The sequence below is a fragment of the Felis catus genome, chromosome B3 (genome assembly GCF_018350175.1).
Source record: "Felis catus isolate Fca126 chromosome B3, F.catus_Fca126_mat1.0, whole genome shotgun sequence".
NCBI lineage: Eukaryota > Metazoa > Chordata > Mammalia > Carnivora > Felidae > Felis > Felis catus.
This window is the reverse complement of record NC_058373.1, coordinates 132,357,769-132,380,644: the sequence shown is the minus strand read 5'-3', so window position 1 is coordinate 132,380,644 and position 22,876 is coordinate 132,357,769. Positions and strand designations below refer to the sequence as shown.

Sequence of the window (22,876 nt, the reverse complement as noted above, 5' to 3'; positions counted from 1 at the left end):
TGGCCTTATAAGAGGAAGCTGGGGATCAGATTACAGGCAAAAGAGAAGATTATGTGATGGAAGCAGAAGGCAGCAGCGAGGGAAGATGCCACAGTACTGGCTTTGGAGACTGAAAAAGATGACATTTGGTGAAGGTATAGAAAGAGTCTCCCCTAGAACCTCCGGAGAGAGCACTGCTCTGTCATCACTTTGATTTTAGCCCAGTAAAGCCATTTTAGACTTCTGGCCTCTAAAACTCTAAGAGAAAAAATTCTGCAGCTTTATTTGTTACAGCAGCAATAGGTAGCTAATACTGGAGGGAAGGCTCACTGCTATGGGAGGAGGGGCAAAAGAAAAGCCGCTGTTCTCTGTCCCCCAACACGCACACATTCCTTCGCTCCCTGGTCAGTCGACCAAAGCAAGTCCCCTCGGGCCCCATGCCTGTAACCCTTCCCTGAGCAGAGCACGCTCAAAGCCTTGCTGCTTATTAGCCCCACTCTAAGGAAGGCAACTTAGGCTGATGTCTGTTGCAAACAGCACATTAAAATATTTCCTCCAACCACCCACAGATCTCACTGAGAAGATATGGACAAATGCCATTTTCTTCATGTTCCTTTGTTTCCAGTAGCCCCTGTAGATTTGCCCGTGGGGACCTCGTGCACATAAATTTGGGATTTTTACAGCACTAGCTTTGCGACTCCCTGCCGCAAAGCAATAGGTGGGGAGGGACCTAATTGGATATACTTTCAGGACAGCGTGCCTATTTGGAAGCTGCCAGGTCTCTTTGAATTGGGGCTCTCTTGGCCCTTGGGGTAAGGTAAGAAATCAATGTTTGTGGGGATTTCTGTGATCTGGCTGGGAGGAATCAGATCTGAAATTTGATACATTCAAAAGCTCAGATCTGGCTGTGAGAGCTCCCCAAGGAAAGAGAAGGAACTAAATCGTTGACCAAATAAACCTTGTCTCACAGAAATCCTTCCGGGGCAAATGAGTTACAGAAGGTACCTGTGGTTTGCAAATGGATGCTTGATTAAAGTCCACCTTGTCTATTTTTAGTTGTCAGGAATGTCCCTCTCCTTCCTCCCTCTACTGGTTCCCTGGCTCTGGCTTACCAATTCCTGCTCTGGGCCAAGCAGGTGAGAGTTACAGGGGAGTTTGTTCACTAAACCACCTGTTAGAATAATCCTGGGCTCCTCCACATCCCCCTCCCAGGCAAATAGATCAGACCATGCAACAGGATGACAGTCTAATTATCCCAACCATCAGAAACTTCTTCTGTCTTTAATCTACCTTGACAATCCGGTGGCTTGTCACTTCGAGGCCTCTTAATTGGCTGCATGATTGACAAGGCGTGTGGGGGCTTTTTATTTTAAGGATTGAGGAGAACCTATGCCTTCAAAATTAGCTCAGTTATATGATGCCAGAGACCTAGTTTGCACCCAACATGGGCTAGAATCTGATTTTTTTTTTCCAGTCACTCTGATCCTAGGTAACTAGTGGGAATGATGAAAGAAAAACAGCTTTCTGTGTTTATTATTTACCTTCACCAAAAGTCTCCTCAGCCCTAGGTCAACCTATTCTCTTTCAACACCATTATGAAAAAGACTACTGTGATCTGAATGGCCCCCTCAAAATTCATGTTTTGGTTGCAGGTGACAGGAATGTAGTTAATTTTTTCTTGTGCATATAACTTAGAAGCCTGAGCTTAGACTGTTTGGAGTCATAGCTGGATTTCAGTGTTTAAACAGTATGGACACAGCTCTGTCACCCTTTTTCTGGCTCTCCATACTGCCTTCCTTCTGGGAAGTTTTTCTCTTCATGGAGTAGGAGAGATGGCCCCCTAGCAAGGCCAACCTTTCCTTAGTGGTCCACTCTCCCAGAGAAGGAGCATACCCCTCTCTTGGGAATCCTATTACCACAGCATTCGTGGAAGGCTCTGACTGGTCCAGCCTGGGCCACGTGCCTTCCTCCTGAATCCAGCACTGGAGACAGGAGAATGGAGTTGTGTGATTGGCCAGCCCCTCCCCCACCCTGTCATGTGACCAGAAAGATCAGAAGGCACCATGGTTGGCAAGTCTCACCAGGACCATGTGAAATAGTTGAAGCATCCTTTCCTGTTGCCAGAGGGGACCAGCCAGAGAGAGACAACCTATATCCCCCTACAGACATTAGAGTTGAAACAATTTCAAATGCAGTCACCTGGGTAGGTCCTGTGTCTCCACTTTTTCTTCTGAATAGCCTCTGTTAGTCTGACTGTATAGCCCGTTGTGACAACCAGCCTTCCAGAGGTGGCTGAACGTGTGAAGGGAAGGTTCTGAACGTGTGGGAAGCTGGTTGATTTCCCCATTCACAGGGCATGGTGCTGGTAAAGGGGATTAGATGGCTCTGCCTCTGGTCCTTGAAACCTCACTGGTCAGAAGCGATTCTTGCCTTTCCAGAGGATGGCAATGGCTGGGGGCTCCTTGGGTGGACATTGATAAGCACAGGGAGGAAGGGACAGCCCCACTGGCCTCTGCCTTGTCCACCTGCGACCTCTGGCAGACCTGCTTTCCCTATTCCTGGACTTCCTTGCTGGGCATGAGCCCAGCCTCTGTTAGAAGGTCTAATCAGAGGTTGTGAAAACTTGCCTGTTTTCTCCTTTCTGGCCTTTTGAAGCTTTGAAGAGCACATTTCTGGATTTTTTCCCCTTTTCCCGCCTGCATAATTCATAGACTGCCTAAACTGGGAGGAGAGAGGAAAAGCCTTTGGAAGTTTTCTGGCAAAAAGATCCTTGGAATTTACCTGGTCCATTGGCTCATTTGAGACTGAAGCCTATGCTACAGAATCACGAGGTCCTCATGATCTCAGCATAAATACTTCAAGGGATCAGAAGCTCACTCTCCAGCTGGTTCATTCCATTGCTAGACATCTCTGGTAGTTGTAAAGTTCTGTACTTGGAGGATAATCTGCTTGTTTGTCTTAGTTCTGGCATATCAAATTTCTCACCTTCTGTAGCCATTTAAATATTGGAGGACTGCTTTTATGTTCTCTTAGCTAATGTTTATTGCATATGTACTCTGTCTAGGGCTGTGCCGTTTGACGTGCATGCTCACTTAAGCCTCCCAACAACCTGTAACATAGGTGGCATTTTAATGCCCATTTTGTAAGTAAGGAAACTGGGGCACAAGGAGTCGCCAAGCTGACTTGTCAGATTGGTCTGATGCCAGAGCTCCCACTTCTAATCACAGGAGCTTCCCAATTCTTTTTTTTTTTTTAATGTTTTATTTTGAGACAGAGAGAGATAGAGCATGAACAGGGGAGGGGCAGAGAAAGAGGTAGACACAGAATCCAAAGCAGGCTCCAGGCTCTGAGCTGTCAGCACAGAGCCCGACGCGGGGCTCCAACCCACAAACCACGAGATCATGACCTGAGCCGAAGTCAGACGCTTGACTGACTGAGCCACCCAGACGCCCCTTCCCAATTCTTTTAAACAAAGTAAACCGTATAAATCCAATGTACTGAGCAATCTAATAACCTTCATTATGGCCTTTTAAATCTCCTGAAGGGCTCAAGGAAGAGGACAAACTTTATTTATAAACAGTGGAGAGGAAGTATGGAGACAACCCAGAGAGGATAAGGAGGCAGAAGCCATATTGGAGCCCCCCAGCACCTGAGTATCCACTACCAAGGGCAAAGCTGAATTGTTACTGGCTAAGAAGACACTGTAGTGCAACTGTCCTAGTCAAAGCTTCAGGAGACCTGGAATTTATTCTAGGCCATGCCAAAGAACCATGTTAAGCACCGCCCTTCAGTTTCACCAACCGAGATATGGGGATACCCGTTAGATCCACCAACTTTCCAAAAAAGTTATAAGAAATGAATGCCCAAATAAAAGATGAGTTTTGAAGCTCTTGGGGAAAAAAAGAGCGATAATAGAAAAATCCAGCTTTACTTTTAGATAGTCAACCCACATGGGCCGGTTTCTGACTGCAACATAGATTCCTTCTTTTTTTTTTAATATGAAACTTGTCAAATTGGTTTCCATACAACACCCAGTGCTCATCCCAACAGGTGCCCTCCTCAATGCCCATCACCCACTTTCCCCTCCCTCCCACCCCCCCATCAATCCTCAGTTTATTCTCAGTTTTTAAGAGTCTCTTATAGTTTGCCTCCTTCCCTCTCTGTAACTTTTTTTTTCCCCCTTCCCCTCCCCCATGGTCTTCTGTTAAGTTTCTCAGGATCCACATAAGAGTGAAAACATATGGTATCTGTCTTTCTCTGTATGACTTATTTCACTTAGCATAACACTCTCCAGTTCCATCCACATTGCCACAAAAGGCCATATTTCATTCTTTCTCATTGCCAAGTAGTATTCCATTGTATATATAAACCACAACTTCTTTATCCATTCTTCAGTTGATGGAAATTTGGGCTCTCTCCATAATTTGGTTATTGTTGAAAGTGTTGCTATAAACATTGGGGTACAAGTGCCCCTATGCATCAGCACTCCTGTATCCCTTGGGTAAATTCCTAGTCAACAGACACCTGAAAATATGCTCCACGTCACTCCTTATCAGGGAAATACAGGTAAAAACCACACTGAGCTATCGCCTCACTCCAGTCAGTGTGGCTAAAACCTAGATTCCTTCGAAGACCAGCAAAGAGTCAGCCAGAAACCTATTGTGTGATGGGTACGTTCTAGGATAGGCTGTAAGCCATTCGTCTCCCATGAGGCCGTGATGGGGATGGGCTGAGAGGATGGATCATTTTGTCTAATGAAAACACCCCCTTCTCTACACATTTGTGTAAATAAATGTGTCTTGATCTTATTGGCCTCTTTGAGGATTCTCCATTTGAGGACAGTTTGTGACTTAAGCCATGTGGCTAGAACAGTTGATATCTGAGCTCATTATTATATTTGTTCTCTCTTCTCCCACTGGGCAAATTTAGCTTGCCTTAACCACTCAGCGTAGTGTATGTACTGATTAATCTTTCCCTAGTATTCCTTTCATCCTCGTATCTCCTGGCTTTTTACCTGCAGAATAAAGTATAACTTCCTCAACTGTCCATAGTCTGTTCCTGGATCACCCCTCCCATATTCTCTCCCCCTTCATTCCTGTAGAAGCTTTTATTTCAGGCAGTCTTGCCTTCCAAACTATTCACATAGTTGTGCATCAATCTTCACAGTTTTAGAACATTTCTATTACTCACAAAAAAGAAACCCCAATGACCCTTACCCATTCCTCACTCCCTCCCTTCTAGCCCCTCCAGCCCCAGGCAACCACTAATCTATTTCCCTCCTCTGTAGATTGGCCTATTCTGAACCCCACAATATGAAGTCCTTTGTGCTTACTTCTTCAATTTAGTATGATCTTTTCAAAGCTCATCCATGTCATATCATGTATCAGTACTTTGTTTCATTTTATTGTCCAATAATATTCCATTGCATGGGTATGTCACAATTGTTTATTCATTTATGGATATTTGGGCTGTTTCCACTTTTGGAGTACTATGAATAATGCTATGAAAATTTGCAAACAACTTTTTGTGTGGATGTGTTCTCATTTCTCTTGGGTGTATACCTAGGAGCAGAATTGCTGGGTCATGTGGTAACTCTATGCTTAATCTTTTGGGAAATTGTCAGACTGTTTTGTAAAGGAACTGGTCACTTTACATTTCTACCAGCAGCATATGGGGGTTCTGATTTCCTCCATGTCCTTGCCAATGATTTCATCTGTCCTTTTAATGCTGGCCATGCTAGTGTATGTGAGGTAGTATTGTGGGTTTGATTTGCATTCCCTTGATGATTAATGATGTTGAACATCTTTGCATATTAATCATTTTTCTTTGTTGGAGAAGTATCTGTTTGGATCCTTCGCCCATTTTTTAACTGGGTTATTTGTCTTTTCATTGTTGAATTGAAAGTGTTCTTTATATATTCTAGATACAAGTCTATTATCAGATATACGATTTGGCAAATATTTTCTCCCATTTCTGTGGATATTTTCTTGGTGGTTGTCCTTTGAAACCTAAAAGTTTTTAATTTTGAGTCCAAGTGATGTATTTTTCCTTTTGTTTCTTGTGCTTTTGACATTATAGAGAAGAAACCATGGTCTAATCCAAGGTCACAAATATTTATGCCTTTGTTTTAATTTAAGAGATTTTTAGTTTCTGTCCTTACATTTAGGTCTATATTTATTTTGAGTTAATTTTTGTCAGGTATGGGTCCAACTTAATTCTTTTGCATGTGGATATCCAGTAGTTCCAGCATTGTTTTTGGAAAATTCACTGGGAAGAGAAAAATCTTATCTTGGCACCCTTATCAAGCAACTAGCCATTTCGGCCATAGTACATTGTAGCTATTTTCTATACCATATAATACCACCATGCTGGCCTGGGCTGATTGGATTGTGACAGGATGCTGATTTGTGTACTTATTGGACATTTGAACATTTGCATATCTTCCTTGGAGAAAATGTCTTTTCAAGTCCTTTGTCCATTTTAAAAACTGCATTGTTTGGTTTTGTTATTGTTGAGTTATAGGAGTTCTTTATAGTTTTTGGATATTATCCCCTCACCAGATATGATTGGCAAATATTTTCTCCCATGGGTTGCCTTTTCATTCTGCTGGTTGTCTTTTGATGCATAGAACTTTGAAATTTTGATGTAGTCTAGTTTGTCCATTTCTTTTTGCCTCTCCTCTTGGTGTCATATGTAAGAAATTATTGGCAAAGAGTTGTATTGTCTATTGAATGACCTTCCAATTTCCAAATTTTGTCCCAGTTTTTTGACTTCTTTATTTCCCTGTTTATCCTGTTAATAAATCATCATCTCCCAAGGTGACCTGGATATGCGTCTCTACTCTTTGAAAATAAGATGCAACCAAAACATCTTTCATAAACCAAATAGACATCGTATTCTGTGTCATAGGGCAGCATTTTTCAGTCCTTTCATTGAACCATCGCCATACATGCAGTAAAAACAAAGTGTGATGAAATGAATGTGGGAAATGCTATGAAGCCTACCTCTTGTAGGTCCAAAATGCATATTAAAGTTTCTGAGAAGTCCTGTGATAAAGAAGCCAGTTTAATTTTGTTTAGTGAACAAACTCATTTCCTCAGGGGAACACATCTATTCCCCAGCATACCATTAACATGCCCAGGAAGGCTTTTCCTAAACACCCCTGGGAAGCTCAGTCTTTTTTTTTTTTTTAAATTTTTTTTTTCAACATTTATTTATTTTTGGGACAGAGAGAGAGACACAGCATGAACGGGGGAGGGGCAGAGAGAGAGGGAGACACAGATACAGAAACAGGCTCCAGGCTCTGAGCCATCAGCCCAGAGCCCGACGCGGGGCTCGAACTCACGGACCGCGAGATCGTGACCTGGCTGAAGTCGGACGCTTAACCGACTGCGCCACCCAGGCGCCCCTGGGAAGCTCAGTCTTAAAGAAAAGTGAGCCCTGAGTGAGCTAAGGCACATGCACCTGGAATGTGGAATAAGCATTATTACTGATCTAACAAAACCCCTTTGTTTTTTGTCTCCCACACCCCTTATACTTTATTCAGTAGGAGTAACCTCCCCTACCTATTGTAGCAAATCACTTGACTTTTATGCTCACCTTTGAATAATAGAGTACTATAAGGATGTTAAGTCTCAAACGGAATCCAAGTTCAGGAATTAGAATGCTCTAAGCTGTTCACCTTAGCTCAGATGTACTTTAAGTCCCCTGCAGTGGGGGAAGGGGGACACTGCTGACCCCTCCTCCCTCTGGCTCTCTGCTCACCTCCTCATCCACTCTTTACTGCAGTTTGGGCTTCTCCTGGGGGAGGGAGGATAGCTATGGGAGAGGACAGCATGCACTCTTCTGGGTGACTCAATTCTCTCTGGGCTTGATGATGGTCAAGGCTGGCTCTTATTGGCAGTACCTTTCAGGTCTTTTCTGAGAGGTCCTGCTGAGCCCCGTCTCCTGCAGCCCCCTTGGCTCAGGCTGATACATCTATGTTCTGGGGGATCCCTCCTAGCCCATAGCTGTGCACTGGCAGCTCTGTCTTTAGAAGACAGTGCAGTTTTAGAGACAAAGTTATCTACTGATGGCCTTAATTTTTGTGCTCTGCTGTCATGGTAACTCTCTAGTATGGCTACTTCTGTGGGGAAGCACTCTCTCTCCCCTGCTCTGACCATTCCTTGGGAGATGACCAATCCAACATGGCAACCATGTCCTGCACCCCCACCAGGGCATTCCATCAGCATTCATCCTGAAAGGGGAGAACACCATCCTCCACCCAGGGCCACATAAGATTTCTTGGACATAAGCCAGGCCCCAGTCCTCTGGGGCTCCAACATTTCAAAGCCCTTGTCTTGGGATCAGAAGGTGATACCTGTATCCCTCCCCCTGGAGACTTGGTGAGGCAGCTAAAAAATCCTCTCACCTTTTTCCTTACCTTTTTTTTTTAATGTTTATTATTTTTTTAATGTTTATTTATTTTTGAGAGAGACAGAGACAGAATGTGAGTGGGCTAGGGGCACAGAGAGGGGGAGACGCAGAATCTGAAGCAGGCTCCAGGCTCCAAGCTGTCAGCACAGAGCCTGACGTGGGGCTCGAACTCACAAGCTGTGAGATTATGACCTGAGCCGAAGTCAGACGCTCAACCGACTGAGCCACCCAGGTGCTCCAATGTTTGTTTATTTTTGAGAGAGAGAAGGGTGGGGGGGGGTGGGTAGAGAGAGAGGGAGACTGAGAGTCCCAAACAGGGGGTTTGGAACTCATGAACTGTGAGATCATGACCTGAGCTGAAACCAAGAGTCAGACACTTAACCAACTAAGCCACCCTGGTGCCCTTTTCCTTACTTTAATTTAAATTCCTATTCTGTTGAGGGGTCTGAAAACAGAGTAGCATGATAGGTTAGCGAGTTGGCACATGGAAGGTATCATTCTCCCACCCCTTTGGGCTCTTGACATCCATCATATGGGCTCATCACTTGAAACTCATGCTGGAATAGTATTGTTCTAACATCTGGTCACATATATCAAACCTCTAGAATTGCCTAACATATGATAGTTGCTCAGACCATGACCTTTGTTTTTCCTTGTCTTTCTCTCTAAATGAGAACTTCTCCTTTTTTTTTTCCCCCTGAACCAGCTCCAATAATTTCTCCTTTGGCAAATCCTTCCAGATCAATCACCTGAGAGTGAGAGCCCCTCTAGTGGCACTTACAGAGATTCCTTTGTTGCTGGGACCTACCTGGGACTTGGGCACCCCAGACTGGGAACAGCTGCTATGGAAGCCTACTAAGGTCCAGAAAGGAGACCTGAATTCAGTGAGATCACAGAGCTAGTTAGTGTGAAATCCTGGAAAAGTCTAAGTGTCCTCACCCCCAAATGAGCTTTCAAATTAAGAGCAAACTGAGAAAATAAATACCAAGAGACAGGAGCACATCAATTCCCCTTCTGGTATTTACTGAGCATTCTTCCCCATCCCTATTAAAAAGTGAAGCTGCCTTGTAGAGCTTGTGATTTGCCCTCACTACAGTTAACTCACTTACTTTGCTGTAACAACACATTTATCTCCAGATTCTTAGAGATGCAGAGCAGATCCTATGGCAAATATTAACTAAGACAGTCTCAATTCCCTGCCACTAAAAGGCAGTGTTGATAGCCACAATTTGTAAATTGCCCCATTTAGGGATGGCCTTTTTTCCCCCAGCCATTGAGATATAATTGAGATATAATATTGTGTCAGTTTAAGGTGTGCTATGTGTTGAGTTAGTACACTTCTATATTGTAAAATGATTACCATCATAACCTTAGCCAGCACCCCATCCCATCACATAATTACCATTTTATCTTGTGGTGAGAACATTTAAGATCTATTCTCTTAGCAGCTTTTAAGTATATAATACAGAATTATCAGCTATAATCTCCAGAACTTACTAATCTTACAACTGGAACTTTGGCCCGATTTCCCCATTTCTCCTACCTCCCACCCCTTGACAACCACTACCAGACCCTCTGTTTTTGGGTCAGGTGTTTTAGATTCTGTGTGTAAATAAGATCGTACAGTATTTGTCTTTCTCTAACTTATTTCATTTATCATAATGTGGCATGGTCTGTATTGTTCAGTTTGGAAAGTTCTTTTTTTGGTGTGGCTCTGAGGTCCTCTCAGCAGCTGATGAAAAGGGTTGGTCCCCATCTGCCTCTTACAACCACCAGCCCCTCAAGTAAAGGCGGCGGCGGCGGCGGCGGCGGCTTCTTCTTCTTCTTCTTCTTCTTCTTCTTCTTCTTCTTCTTCTTCTTTTTCTTTTACTTTCAGAGAGTAGAGAGGAAGTCTCCATGGAGAAGCATGTGATTGAAATCTCTGGCTAAAGATTAAACTTCCAAATCTGAGCAAAACCAAATTGTATACATGCTGTCACAGACTGGACTCCCAGGGAGCAAACATCACGCTCCTCCCCCTCCTACTGTGGAGGAGGGATGTGTCACCACTGCCCCATTGACATTGGACTTGGCCATGTGACTCGTTTGATGGAATGTTGATCATGTCTACTAACGTAGACCTGATGTGAGCAGAGGCCTTCAATGTGCTTGTGTTGTTGTATCTCTGCTACCTGCTGTAAGGAAGCATGTCCTGGTTAGCCACTCAACCTAAGACAGTGGGAATTAACGAGACGCCTTTTCTCAGTGTTTGTTTGATCAGTGTGTTCTTAGTCGGAAGGCTCATTTGGAAGTGAGGAGAACTGGTTCTTTCATAGGTTCTCACACCAGCCAGTTACGTGGTCTCACCAGCAGCACATCTCTCTGGGTCTGTGTGGATTTGACTGTAGAGTAGCAGATTTGAAATGAGCCCGAGTCAAAGCCTCAACTGTCCTAGGTAAGCCCAGCAGAGCCACAGCTGACCTGCAGAGCAGTAAGGCAAGAAAACAAAGCCACTGAGTTTTGGGATGGCTTGTTACAGAGCATATTTGTAGAAATAAGGATACTTAGGCTGAAGCAAAATTCAAAGCCCTCTGAACAGGATAGAGCAGATCCATGTGAGTTGATATGTGTTGGAAATTTTCCAGATGAAAGAAGGAACTTTTATCTCGCACCATTGCAGCTATTGTAAGAAAAACAGGGTCACCCAGTGGTCACGCCCCTGAAAATTCTGGGCAAGTCCAGACCTCACTGTGCTCTAGAGTGCTGCACAGCTGGAAAGACGTCTAGATGCCAAGCATGAGAGATGAGTCCTGTCCAACGTGTTCACTTCATCATCAGTAACACTCATTGAACATCTGATACATGCAGAACACTGGGAGGGTATCTAAAAGTTCCTGTCTTTTCATAGCTCTTCCAGAAAACCACTTTTGTTGCTGCCTCAGGAACTTTGCTCTTACTGTTCGCGCTCTCTGCCTGGAATGGTCTTTGCTGAGATTCTCACATGGTTGCCTTATCATTCAGGTTTCAGCTGGAATATGACCTTCTTAGAGAGGTTTCTGTGATCATTCTGGATAAGGCAGCCACTGCTTGCCCTGGCTTACTCACCAGCACACCATCCCAGTTTGTCTTTATAGCACTTACCACCACTGGCCATGTTGTATATTATTCATTTGTTTATAGTCTTCTTCCACTAAAATGTAAGCTCCCCAAGAATGGGATATAATCTGTCTTCTTCACTACAGTACCCTCAACTCCTAAAACAGTGCCTCGTACATTGTAGATGCTCAGTAAATATTCTTGTAACAAGTGAGCAAGGTGCTTACAATGAGGCAAAGATGGAGGGGGTGAAGAGAAAGAAAAAGTGTGCCTCCAGGACAAAAATGACCTGTGATAAATGTATGCAGTGTCCTCTACCAGAAAGAGCACAGGTTCTAGAGTCTTACTCTACCATCAATTACCCAAAAAGTTTGGACAAATTATTTATATTGGGTCAACTCACTTTAGCTGCTATAACAATGGGCTACATTAGTCACGGATTAAACAACACGATAATTTATTTCTCTCGCTTAAAGTCCTAAGCAGTAGTCTGGGGCTGGTAGGTGGCCCTGCAATCACCAGGGGCCCAGGCTCCTTCTGTCTTGTTGCTCTGCCATCCTTAAATGTGGCTTCCAACTTGCCCAGAACAGTGCTCTGGCTCTTCTTATGTCTACATTCCAGCCTGCAAAGGGGAGGAATGAGGGAAGGGAAGTCCTTGCTTCAAGGACTCGGAAGTTACGCTCATCACTCCCGTTTATATCCCATTGGGCAAAATGTAGACATATGGGCGCACTTGCCTGCCAAGAAGTGTGAGAAATTTATTTTTAGCTTAGTGGTCCTGTTCCCACCTGAGACATTCTATCATCACAGGAGGGGAAAATGCATCAGTAGCAGTACTCTGGCACATTTTTACCACCAACCTGCTCCTAGCCCTCAGCCCTGTCCAGTTTCCTATTTGTAAAACATGTCTCACTGTGTTATAATCAAATAAGATGAGTTATCTGGAAGGACCCTATAAGCTCCAGAGTTCTCTCCATACTTAAATTACCAATTGTAAATTAATGAAAACTACTAATAGAGGGCTTTTGGAATCCTACAACAAGAGGAGATTCATTCTAGCTGAAATGAGAGGAGTTTGTGGAGCAGGTAGTTTTGGAGCTGGGCATTGGAATTTTGATTGGCATTTGCTAAGGAGGGAAATAAAGGCCATAACATGGGGTGGGGGCATGGAAAGCACCCTGAATGATGGGAAAACTAAGATCAAAGGCAATAAGGTGGGAATTTAAATCCATGTTTGAGACACTACATGGGGTACAGTTAGAGGGAGGACAGGGGCAAGAGGAAGAAGTTGGACCAGAGCAGGCAGAGCCCTCATACCAGGAGCAGGAGCTGTGGGACTGGAGGTGGGGGTGGGTGGGACCTGATCTTCTCCACAGTGGCTCCTGTGTCTGGAGGAAGATGGGCTTGGGAATTGAAATGGAAGTCATTTACGAGACTCACGAGAGCCCTAGTGAGATGGGCAGGGACCTGAGCCAGGGATGTGAGGGTGGAAAGGTAGAGCTGGATGTGGGGTCTATTTTACAGGTAGGAGCACTGGACTTTACCAGGTACCACTGACCAGGAGGGAGACCCCAGAAGGAAGGGCAAATTCTAGAGGAAGAATGTAAATTCAGATGTAAATCTGAGGTCTGCATATAACATTGAAGACAAAGAACTAAAGAATTTACCAAAATGATAAAGATGCTTAATCAAAATACTGTTGCCTCTTGGAGTATGATCTAATGTCTAACAGCTCAGACAGCACAATTAAAATTCAGTCTTGGGGAATAACTTCTTTCCCCTTCTGGAGCTCAGGCTTTTGTAACTCACTCTTTATGCCCAAGTGAGGCTGGGCTGTGTCCTTACTTGACACAGGGAGGGCAGTGACAGAAGCCCTGCAGGGTGAAGAGTGCCTGTCATCATTGGCTGCGGAAACATTTGGCCATTTCTTTCTTTTCCCCAAACATACTCCTTTGGTCTGAAAACATCCAGACCTTAGTCCTCAGTCCAGCTGTGAGAAAATCTTTCCAATTTTTGCTCATAGTGACAAGAAGAGGTTAAAAATATCCTCTTGAGCTGAATCACAGATCAAGAATGAAAACTGGTCAGGATTGTGATTTTCTTTTCCCCTTCAGAATTTTCCGTCATTGCCACAAAATTGACTATGCAAAAAGTGCAAACTGATTTTGTTTAAACGTGACCTTGAGAGTTCTCATGGACAGTGGAAGGTCTTGGATGGAGGTAGCAATTGGAGATTTCTCCTCAGCCATGCATTGTCATTGGTTCCACCATCCCACTCTGCAAAACTCCCAGTGCCTGTCACTTGGTTCTGGGTAATTCATCTCATTTTGTTATAGATTTGACCTTGAACATCCTGAGCTGGGAGACAGAATTTACTAACCACTCTTGGCTATTATGTTCATTTTCCCTATATGTTTGGAGACCCATGTGGTCCAGGCTAAGAACAGTGTTACATTCATAATCCAATAAACAAGAATGTAACTAAAATCCTACATGTGCATTTCTTAGAGAACATCAAAGCTCCATCAAAATCTGTCACAATATTTAATAAAGTTCTCTCTGTTCCCCCAGTACACCCATGTGGTTTCTCCCTCCCTCCCTCTCTCTCTCTCTATTCCCCAGCACCTCTTTCCATCTCCTTAATATGAAATTAGCATGGTCTCTCTCATAACATGAAATAATATTTCCTTTTGAGGAAGATAGCAAATTCAGGGCTTAATAGGCAAATAGAGGAGAAGAAATCTGGGAAATAATCACATGTAGGAATTTTTCCCACCACTTAATCAGAAACTGCAATTCATTATTTATATTAATGTAAAATTAATAGTAATAGCCAACTTTTATATAGTGCTTCACAATTTCTGAAGGGTTTTTATACCCCTAACCCCTTTACTGCTCATCACAAGAAAAGCATTCTAATAGCCCTCATGTTTTACAGATGAGGAAACAGAGGAGAAGTAGAATGAATGCCCCCATGTCACAGGACTAGGAAAGAGGACCTGGGTTCCAGTCCAGGTTCTGTGGCTCTGAGGACCTCAGTAACATAGCCGTGGGTCTCCATTGTCCTCACTCTGGACCTGGCTTCAGAGGCTCTGCTTCTTGGGAACCTGGGAGTTCTGTTAGTGGGTCTGCAGCAAACTTCTGGCTGGGCTGCAGGACAGAAGTGAGGGTGGGCAGCTGTATGGCACATAAATTACAGAGGCATTGCTCACTCTCAGGACTGGGCAAGTGCACAGTCCTTGACTTTTACACCATTACCCCCTTACGTGCTTCACCTTAGCACTACCCATGCTGGGCTTACCCAGGAGAAAGGAAAGGAATCCCAGCCCCTCCACCCTCCTTTCTTTTTTTTTTTTTTTTAATTTTTTTTAACATTTATTTATTTTTGAGACAGAGAGAGACAGAGCATGAACAGGGGAGGGTCACAGAGAGGGAGACACAGAATCTGAAACAGGCTCCAGGCTCTGAGCTGTCAGCACAGAGCCCGACGCGGGGCTCGAACCCACGGACCGCGAGATCATGACCTGAGCCGAAGTCGGACGCTTAACTGACCAAGCCACCCAGGTGCCCCAATCCACCCTCCTTTCAACAACCAGCACAACCTGTCTCTTCAAACAGCAAAGAGAGCACCTCCTCACCAACCTTCACAATCAGACAGGAGGCTTTGGTTGGCTGACATGGGCTTTCGGCAGCTGCAGGAATCTGGGGAAGGAGAAGTGTCTCTGGCCGACTCAGCTAAACAAACATTATGGTGCCATTTAAAGTATTTAACATGGTATGGGTAATTTAATATTTAGTTGGTGGCTGTGATATTTTTTTTTTGTCTTTGTACTTTGCCGAAGGTAAATGATTCATGTTCCTAATCTCCCTAGAGCAGGAGACAGATTTCAAGCTCATTGTTCAAAAAGTGAGACAGTTTTACTGCTAATTTTTTTTTTTTTTAAGAAAATAAGTCTCCCTGGGTGGCTCAGTCAGTTAAGCATCAGACTTCGGCTCAGCTCATGATCTCGTGGTTCATGAGTTTGAGCCCCACGTCAGGCTCTGTGCTGACAGCTCAATGCCTGGAGTCTGCTTCTGATTCTGTGTCTCCCTCTCTCACCTCTCCCTGGGAGTCTCTTTTATTAGGGCACTAATCCCATAAATGAAGGCTCTACCTTTGTGGCTTAATCACCTCCCAAAGGGCCTCACCTCCAACTACCATCATAGTGAGGACTAGGACTCAACATCTGAATGTTGAAGGGACATAAGCATTCAGTGTATGGCAACTGTCTGTAAGTGGTTGCCCTTAACAAAAGCTCAAAACAACCCTGAAAACCCAGCTATGTTCAGTGTTTTAAATAATGTTTCATAAAAATGTGACATATGGAAAAGTGCACAGAATATAAATGCATGAGATCAACGAATTATTACAAAGCAAACACCGCTGTACTCACCATCCAGGTCAAGAAAAAAAAAATGTTCTCACCCTAGATGTCTCCTTCCTTCCCCACTGCACATCCCTTCTCAAAATGTTTGACAAGTTTCACGTCCTAAATTTAATAGAGGAAGGAGATTTGTCTGATGCCTTTAGTCAAAGGACTGACAGATTGGAAAAGGTAGAGAGAAACTTCCTTTTAATGGTTTCGTTTGTTGGCTTTAAGCTTAAAGAATAAGTTTTATCTTTAAGATGTTGTCAAATCCCCAAAGATTTCCCAGGCACTGGACAAGGAAGGGGGGAAGGGGAGAGGCAGAAGTTAAATTCTGTTCTATCCTTGTTCAGGAGTCTAATCTTGATAAGCAAAGAATATAATTAAAATGGATTACAGACTGTTAAACACAAACAAGAACAAAATGATTGCAGTGTGTGCAAGCCAGTAATTAAAGCCTTAAAAGAGGAAAAAGTCACCATCACTTAAAATGTTTATTTGTCAAGGTTAGTAACAAATATTGACAGGAGAGCTTTTTTCTTTTATTTTCTTCCCAGCATCAGGCTCTCAGCAATTAGTGGTGCATATTCCAGAATCAATATGGCCTCAGGTCTGAAGCAGTAAGATCCATACATTTTAAAATTAGTTGGTGTAATAGCAGACTGGCTCCATAAAGCAGACCTGCTGGCAACATCATTCAATTAGTGCTTATTACAAGACAAAGAGAAGCATGTCAGGAATAACATCTCCTTAAATTGGTTTCATCTCAAAGATCTATTCTTATGACCATTAGGGAGAGACTTCTTAACGGCAAAGGATTTTGTTTTACCTTTACTGTTGAAAAACTTGACTCCCTAAGATAGAATGTTCCTTAAACATACAGTTCAGTGATTAAAAGCCTGGGCTTTAGGGTCAGACGGCTTGGATTCAAATCACAGCTCTACCATTTTCCAACTGTGTGACTTTGGGCAAGTGGTTCCAGTTCTCTGTCTCTTAGTTTCCTCTATGTCTATAAAATGTCAGTAATAATCAGATCTACCTTATAAGATATTGTGAAGAGTAAATGAGATAATAGATGCACAGGTCCTGGTGGGCAGTCTGAGCTCATGCTGTTAGCTGCTGAAGCCCCGTGGATTTACTCAATGAACTTCACTTCTCATTCAAGCCAAGCCTCCACCGAGGGTCAGTGGAGGGGAGAGGAAGAGAGCTGTGTTACAGAGACACTCAGGGACCCACCACTTGATAGCTACACTACGAGGAACATGCAGGGGCACCTGGGTGGCTCAGTCGGTTAGGTGTCCGACTTTGGCTCAGGTCATGATCTCACGGTTGGTGGATACGAGCCAGCATCAGGCTCTGTGCAGACAGCTCAGAGACTGGAGCCTGCTTCAGATTGTGTCTCCATGTCTCTGCCTCTCCCCCGCTTGACTCTATCTCTCTCTCTCAAAAGTAAACAAACATTAAAAAAAGTAAGAGGAACATGCAGCAGTAGGAGAAGAGATAGTAGAAACCCACTCAGAAGCGACACGTGTGATTTCTAACAAGTCTCATTCAGAATCCGCCTAATGAGTGCCCTAAAGGCCTGGGAAATATTAGAGGCGGGCAGAATGTTTAATGAGTCTCTGCTGTACATATTACATCATTGTCTTTATTAATGTTATAGGTTTTGTACGAGTTTTACTGCATGAAATTTGGAGATCACATTTTGACCTGGGATATAACTGAACCCCAGAGAATTCCCTCATTCAATAGCTATTTGTTAAACACTTATGATGAGGTGATACTGTTCTAAGTGTGGGAGGCAGGGATAAACCTGGTCAGATAAGGACCTTCATGCCATAGACCTTCTAGTACAAAAATGATATAACCAAGTCAAACTAGATAAGCTCTGACCATATTAAGTTCTAACAATGTGGGTCAGGGGGTGGTGGTGGTGGTGTTTGTGTTGACACCTGAATGACAGGGTGGAGTCAGGGAAATCTGGAGGAAGAGATCTCCAAGCAGAGGAAAACCAGTAGGTTTCAATAGTTGTAAACAAGGACAGTGTAGCTGGAAGACAGAGAGCAAGGGAGAGGTGACAGGAGAGGAGGTGACAGAATGTAGCTGGAGCCAGTTCATGTTTGGACACATAGGCTGTGGGAAGTGGTTTTGAATTCCATTGAAGGGAGTTGGGAAGCTGGGCGGGGCAAGAATGGAGAGAAGAAAGGGAGAAGGTAGAGCTCTGAGGAGGCTCATGAAGTCGTCCAGGTGAGAGGTAGTGGTGGCTTGGATTAGGTTGGGGACAATAGAAGTGGTCAGGTTTGGGGTATGTTTTGGAGTCAAAACTGGGTGATAATGGATTTGGCTTCTTGAAGGGCCCTCCCTCATTGCCTCCTACCTGGATCAGCAATGCTAAAGATCCACTGAAAACACTCCATCCTTGGATGACCATAGGAACAGATGATACCTCTGAACCCTTTTATCTCTCATAGGCCCCTGGACAAAAATTTTAACAAGGTCTTTGCAAATCTCACCTCACAGTGATAAACAATTTAGGTCAATGCTTTTTGAATGAATAAAGACTTCTAGTTACCAATCTCTTTCTGTCAGGTTTACACCCTAAAAGCCCTCTTGCCAGGAGATCTAGTGGTTAGGGCTGCCTGTGGATTAGAGTCATCTTTGGAATCGAATGCCTCTTGAAGGTTTTCATCCTTCCTGTCCAACAAAGCACTGATTTTATCAGAGATGGAAACCAGCATCCCATGCAGGGTCCTGACCTTGAGGCCAGGAGTCCACTGTCATTTGCTGTGGTGCTTGGACAGTGTACGTGACTTCCCTGGGACGGCTCATGCTCCAGATATTTTTTAAGTGTTAAGCCCAGGGCCTATGGATATGCATAAAACAGAAGTTGTTGGCCTCAAGTAGTCTATAGGGAATTAATGTAAATGACCCTTAACATTCCTTCTAGTTTTGACCCCAGTGATTTTCCCAATATTGTGAAATCTCCCCTATCCAGCTTCCTAAGAGGTAATCAGTGAAGCCTGGGATGCCTGCCTGTTTTTACAGACCTGGAGGCTGGTTCTTACAATAGCAATGTTTCCATCCAAGCAGCAAAATACCTGTGGGGCCCATGTGTCTGAGATTGTACCTGTGTAAGGTTATAAATAACCACCCCTCTCTGGGGATGTAACAAGGATTAATGAGGTTTAATATCATGAAGTCTTGCCAAGCAGGCGTTAGGAAATCAGGTGATTCTTTGATTCATGAGACAGATCATGTTTATAAGGAGTGATCTCTTTGGATCACCAAGGCAAAGGGAAGCAGCTTGATTCGGCCATGAGCCAAGAATGTTGAGATGGTGGTGGACAAAGCCCAGAGTCATTGGATGTGCAGAGAAGTGTGCTGACCAGAGGCTACCCATGGATGCTGGTTAGGCCAGGGCCAGGTCCAGAAGGTAGGCTCAGGCCAGGGAGAAGTAAACTGCATTCCAGACTTCAGACTTCTAGAGGAAGTTCTGGTGCAGACCAGCAAGGAATGCGAACTTTATGGGAGGAGGAGGGCAGGGGAGCAGGTCAAGCACAAGGTGGGGTCTGAAGTACCTGAGAATGAGAGCTTTATACCGCCTGCAAAATGAGGACAAGAACAAATCATCCTAGGGTTCTCATGAAGACTAAAGGAGTGTAGGATGCTACAAGTCACAGAATATTCAAGTAAAAAGGATTTACTTAACATGGCTAAAATTTCAGGGGTAAGGCCTTTCCAGAATTGGTTCATCAACTCAACAATATCATCAAGTGCTCAGGTTCTTTCCATAGTTCTGTTCTGACATCTTTGGGGTCTTTTGACTTTGGAGTTAGGTTTGCTTCCTCATGCTCACAAGATGGCTGCTACAGTTCGAGTCGTTGCATGTAGACATGACAGTCTTTAATGAAAGAAGCACTCTCTGTTTGTCACGTTTTACTGGGTAAGAAAATCTTCCTAGAAGTCCCCAGCAGTCTTCTCCTTGGGCCTCATTGGCCAAAATGTCAGTCACATGTTCTAGCTACAGGGGAGCCTGAGGAATCAGGTTTCTGGCATTTTCAGCCTTTCAATGGCAGGTGGCCGTGGGGCCAGGAAGGAGGGGATGGTGACGGCTATTGGGGAGGCTACAAAGAGGTCTATTAAAAGACACTGCACTGTGCTTGGCATACACAGAACTTATCCTTCATCCTCTTATCTCACCATTACTAACCCACCACATCATCCAGTTACCTTCAGTAACTGTAACTTTCATCTCAGAACTGACCCCTCCCCCAACGGCACAGAAACAGTATGGCTGCTCAGCTCTGAACACCAGTGGGTGTAAGATTGTTTAGATCCAGAGAAGCCATTATACTGGGCTATAAATATCCCCTGGTATTTGGCTTTCTCTCCCTTTGGGTATATCTAAGAACTAGGCAATAATGCCAGGTAGCTTAACCTCAATAAAAATTAAAAAAAAAATCCAGACCTCCCTGGTCTTCCAGCATTCCAGCAATAGGACATCTAAGTGATGAATATCCCCAGGGCAGGTTCTCCATCTGGAGAATTCCCACCTGCCAAGGTGACTGTTGTGCTCATTATTGAAACCCCACAGAGCAGTAATGAACCATTATCCAGGGAGGTCACACCCCCCAATTAACAACATATATGTCAAATCCTGTTAGGGGCAACTCCAGGGCATCTTTCAGAATCCTTTGTAACCAGGAAATCAGCTCTTTTGGAATACATCCTGAAACAAGCCAGCTTCAGGCTGAGATTTTAAATGTCATGCTGTGTGTACTTTTAAACTATGCTTTTTAAAGTTGTAAAACAATATAATCACATTACAGAAAACTTGGGAAACAGGGAAAAGACAAGTATAGCTACCAATAATTCTACCACACAAACACAACCACCATTGTTGTTTTGGTGCAAATCCTTCTCAGCATTTTTCCTTTGCTCAAGTGTTTTTACATAGTTATAATCATAGTATGCACGCTATTTTTATTCTACTTTTTCAGCTTAAATTTAAGAATTATTTACTGTGTATGTGTTAGGCTGAGTGTTAGATGGCAGGAGTTCAATGGAGTACAACATAGGCAATGACAGACAATGAAGACAATGCAATATCATAAGTGAATAGAAGTATATGGCAGGGATTTGGGAGGGATGGGGAGCTGTGGTCTCTGTACAAGGAAGTGTTTCTCATGGCATGGGCAAGACCTAAGTTGAGCAAGGGCATGGTGTTTGGAAAACATGGTATGAGAGTAATTCAGCATGTGAGAATTTAGAATCTCTTAGGGATTGAATTGTCCTCCCTGCCCCAAATTCACACGTGGAAGTCCTACTCCCCAATGTTACTATATCTGAAGTTGGGCCCTTAAGGAGCTAACAAAGGTTAAATATGGTCATAAGAGCAGAGTTCTATTCCTGCAAGCCTGGAAGTAAGGAAGAAAGGAAGAAATTTATTGTAAGGAATTGGCTTATGTGATTATGGAGACCATTAAGTCCAAAATCTGTAATACCAATGACCCAGTTGGAGTTCAAAGGCTGGAGACTGCTGTAGAACCAGGAAGAGCCAGTGTCCCAGTTCAGAGGTCATCAGGCAGGAAGACAATCTCCTCCTACCCTGGGGAGTATCAGCCTTTTGTTTTATTCAAGCTTTCAACTGATTGGATGAGATCCACCCACATTATGGGGGGCAATCTGCTTTATGCAGTCCACTGATCTAAATGTTAATCTGATTCAAAAAAAATGCCTCACAGAATCACCCAGAATACTGTTTGACTAACTACATGGGCACTGGCCCAGTCAAATTGACATGTAAGATTAAGCCTCACAGACTCCATGATGAGGAAGGGTAAGAGAAGAGGCTAGGGAGTTTGACAGTGGCCAGAGATCATCATGAGCTTCCCTGTTAGCCAAAATAAGGGCTTTGGACTTGTTTCCAACGTCAAAGGGTAGTTATTGAATGGTTTTAATAAAAAAAAAAAACACTTCCTATGTAGTGTATTCATTTTAAGAACTAGCATTGAGGCTACAGGTAGGAAACACATTCAGGATTGCCCTGTACAGTTGATCATGTTGTATAGTACACAACTCTAGTGTAGGCATCATTTCCATCCTGGTGTACAGGATAGTCCCTTTTGGAGTTGTGCAGTATACAACTGAGCACATTAGAAGGGACAAGACAGGAGGCAAGGAAATCAGTTAGGAGGCCATGACAATACTGTGGGTCCAAAGTTTGCAAATGTTGCATAGTCATGATTTAATAGCTTTCTCTTTAGTGATAAACCATGATTTACTTACCCATTTTCCTTTTGTTGTTTATAAGTGTAGTTTTACCATGGTGGTGTTAGATGTAAGCAGATTTACTCTGTATTTAGATGCCCACAGGTGGCCATATGATTTATTATCCAGCTGGGTCACTTGAGAGCAAAGGGCTTCTAAGTGATTACAATGGCAGAACAGGCATAATCTGCAGCTGTGTTAGGCATACCAGGATGAATGGCCATCTTACCCCTCCCCTCTCTCTCTGGATTTCAAGCCTTCTCTCTAGGGAGTTTCATTCCTGGGACAATCAGTAGTCAACTGCACATGATGTACTTACCTAGTGTCAAAAAACTTCATTCTCTTTCTGCAGATTGAAACCCTATAATTTTTGTGCTTCAGCAAAGTAAATTGTACTGTCTACATTTATTTATATTCCTTTCATGTCTTCAGGAGCAAGAGATAGCTGAGAACATTTTATTCTCCTCCCACTAAGTTGCTGTGATTTCTCTAGGGTTTTTTATTTTTGTTTTTATTTTTATCTTGGGGTGAACATAGACCCTCCTAAAGTTTTGAAGGCAAGACTTCCAGGCATAAGAGAGCAAAGAGGAAGGAATAAATGACTGTTTCTCTCCCGTGTTTGGAAGAAAATAGGAAGAAGGAATAAGATGCCAAATTATCAAAATTCTCAGTGGTCTTCCTTCTAACATTAGGCGGTTTGTCCTCTGCCCACACCTTTGCTTCTGACTCCA

General features: G+C 43.6%; 1 long non-coding RNA gene across 5 annotated transcripts in view; it reads left to right on the top strand.

Annotated features, from left to right (window-relative positions):
- The first annotated feature begins 737 nt into the window (after nucleotides 1-737).
- LOC123386177 overlaps nucleotides 738-22,876 on the top strand; it is a 71,725-nt gene continuing 49,586 nt past the window's right edge. For all 5 annotated transcript variants that reach the window (XR_006599911.1, XR_006599910.1, XR_006599907.1 and 2 more), the window contains exon 1: nucleotides 738-796. This is a non-coding gene — a long non-coding RNA (uncharacterized LOC123386177). The remainder of the gene's footprint in view (nucleotides 797-22,876) is intronic.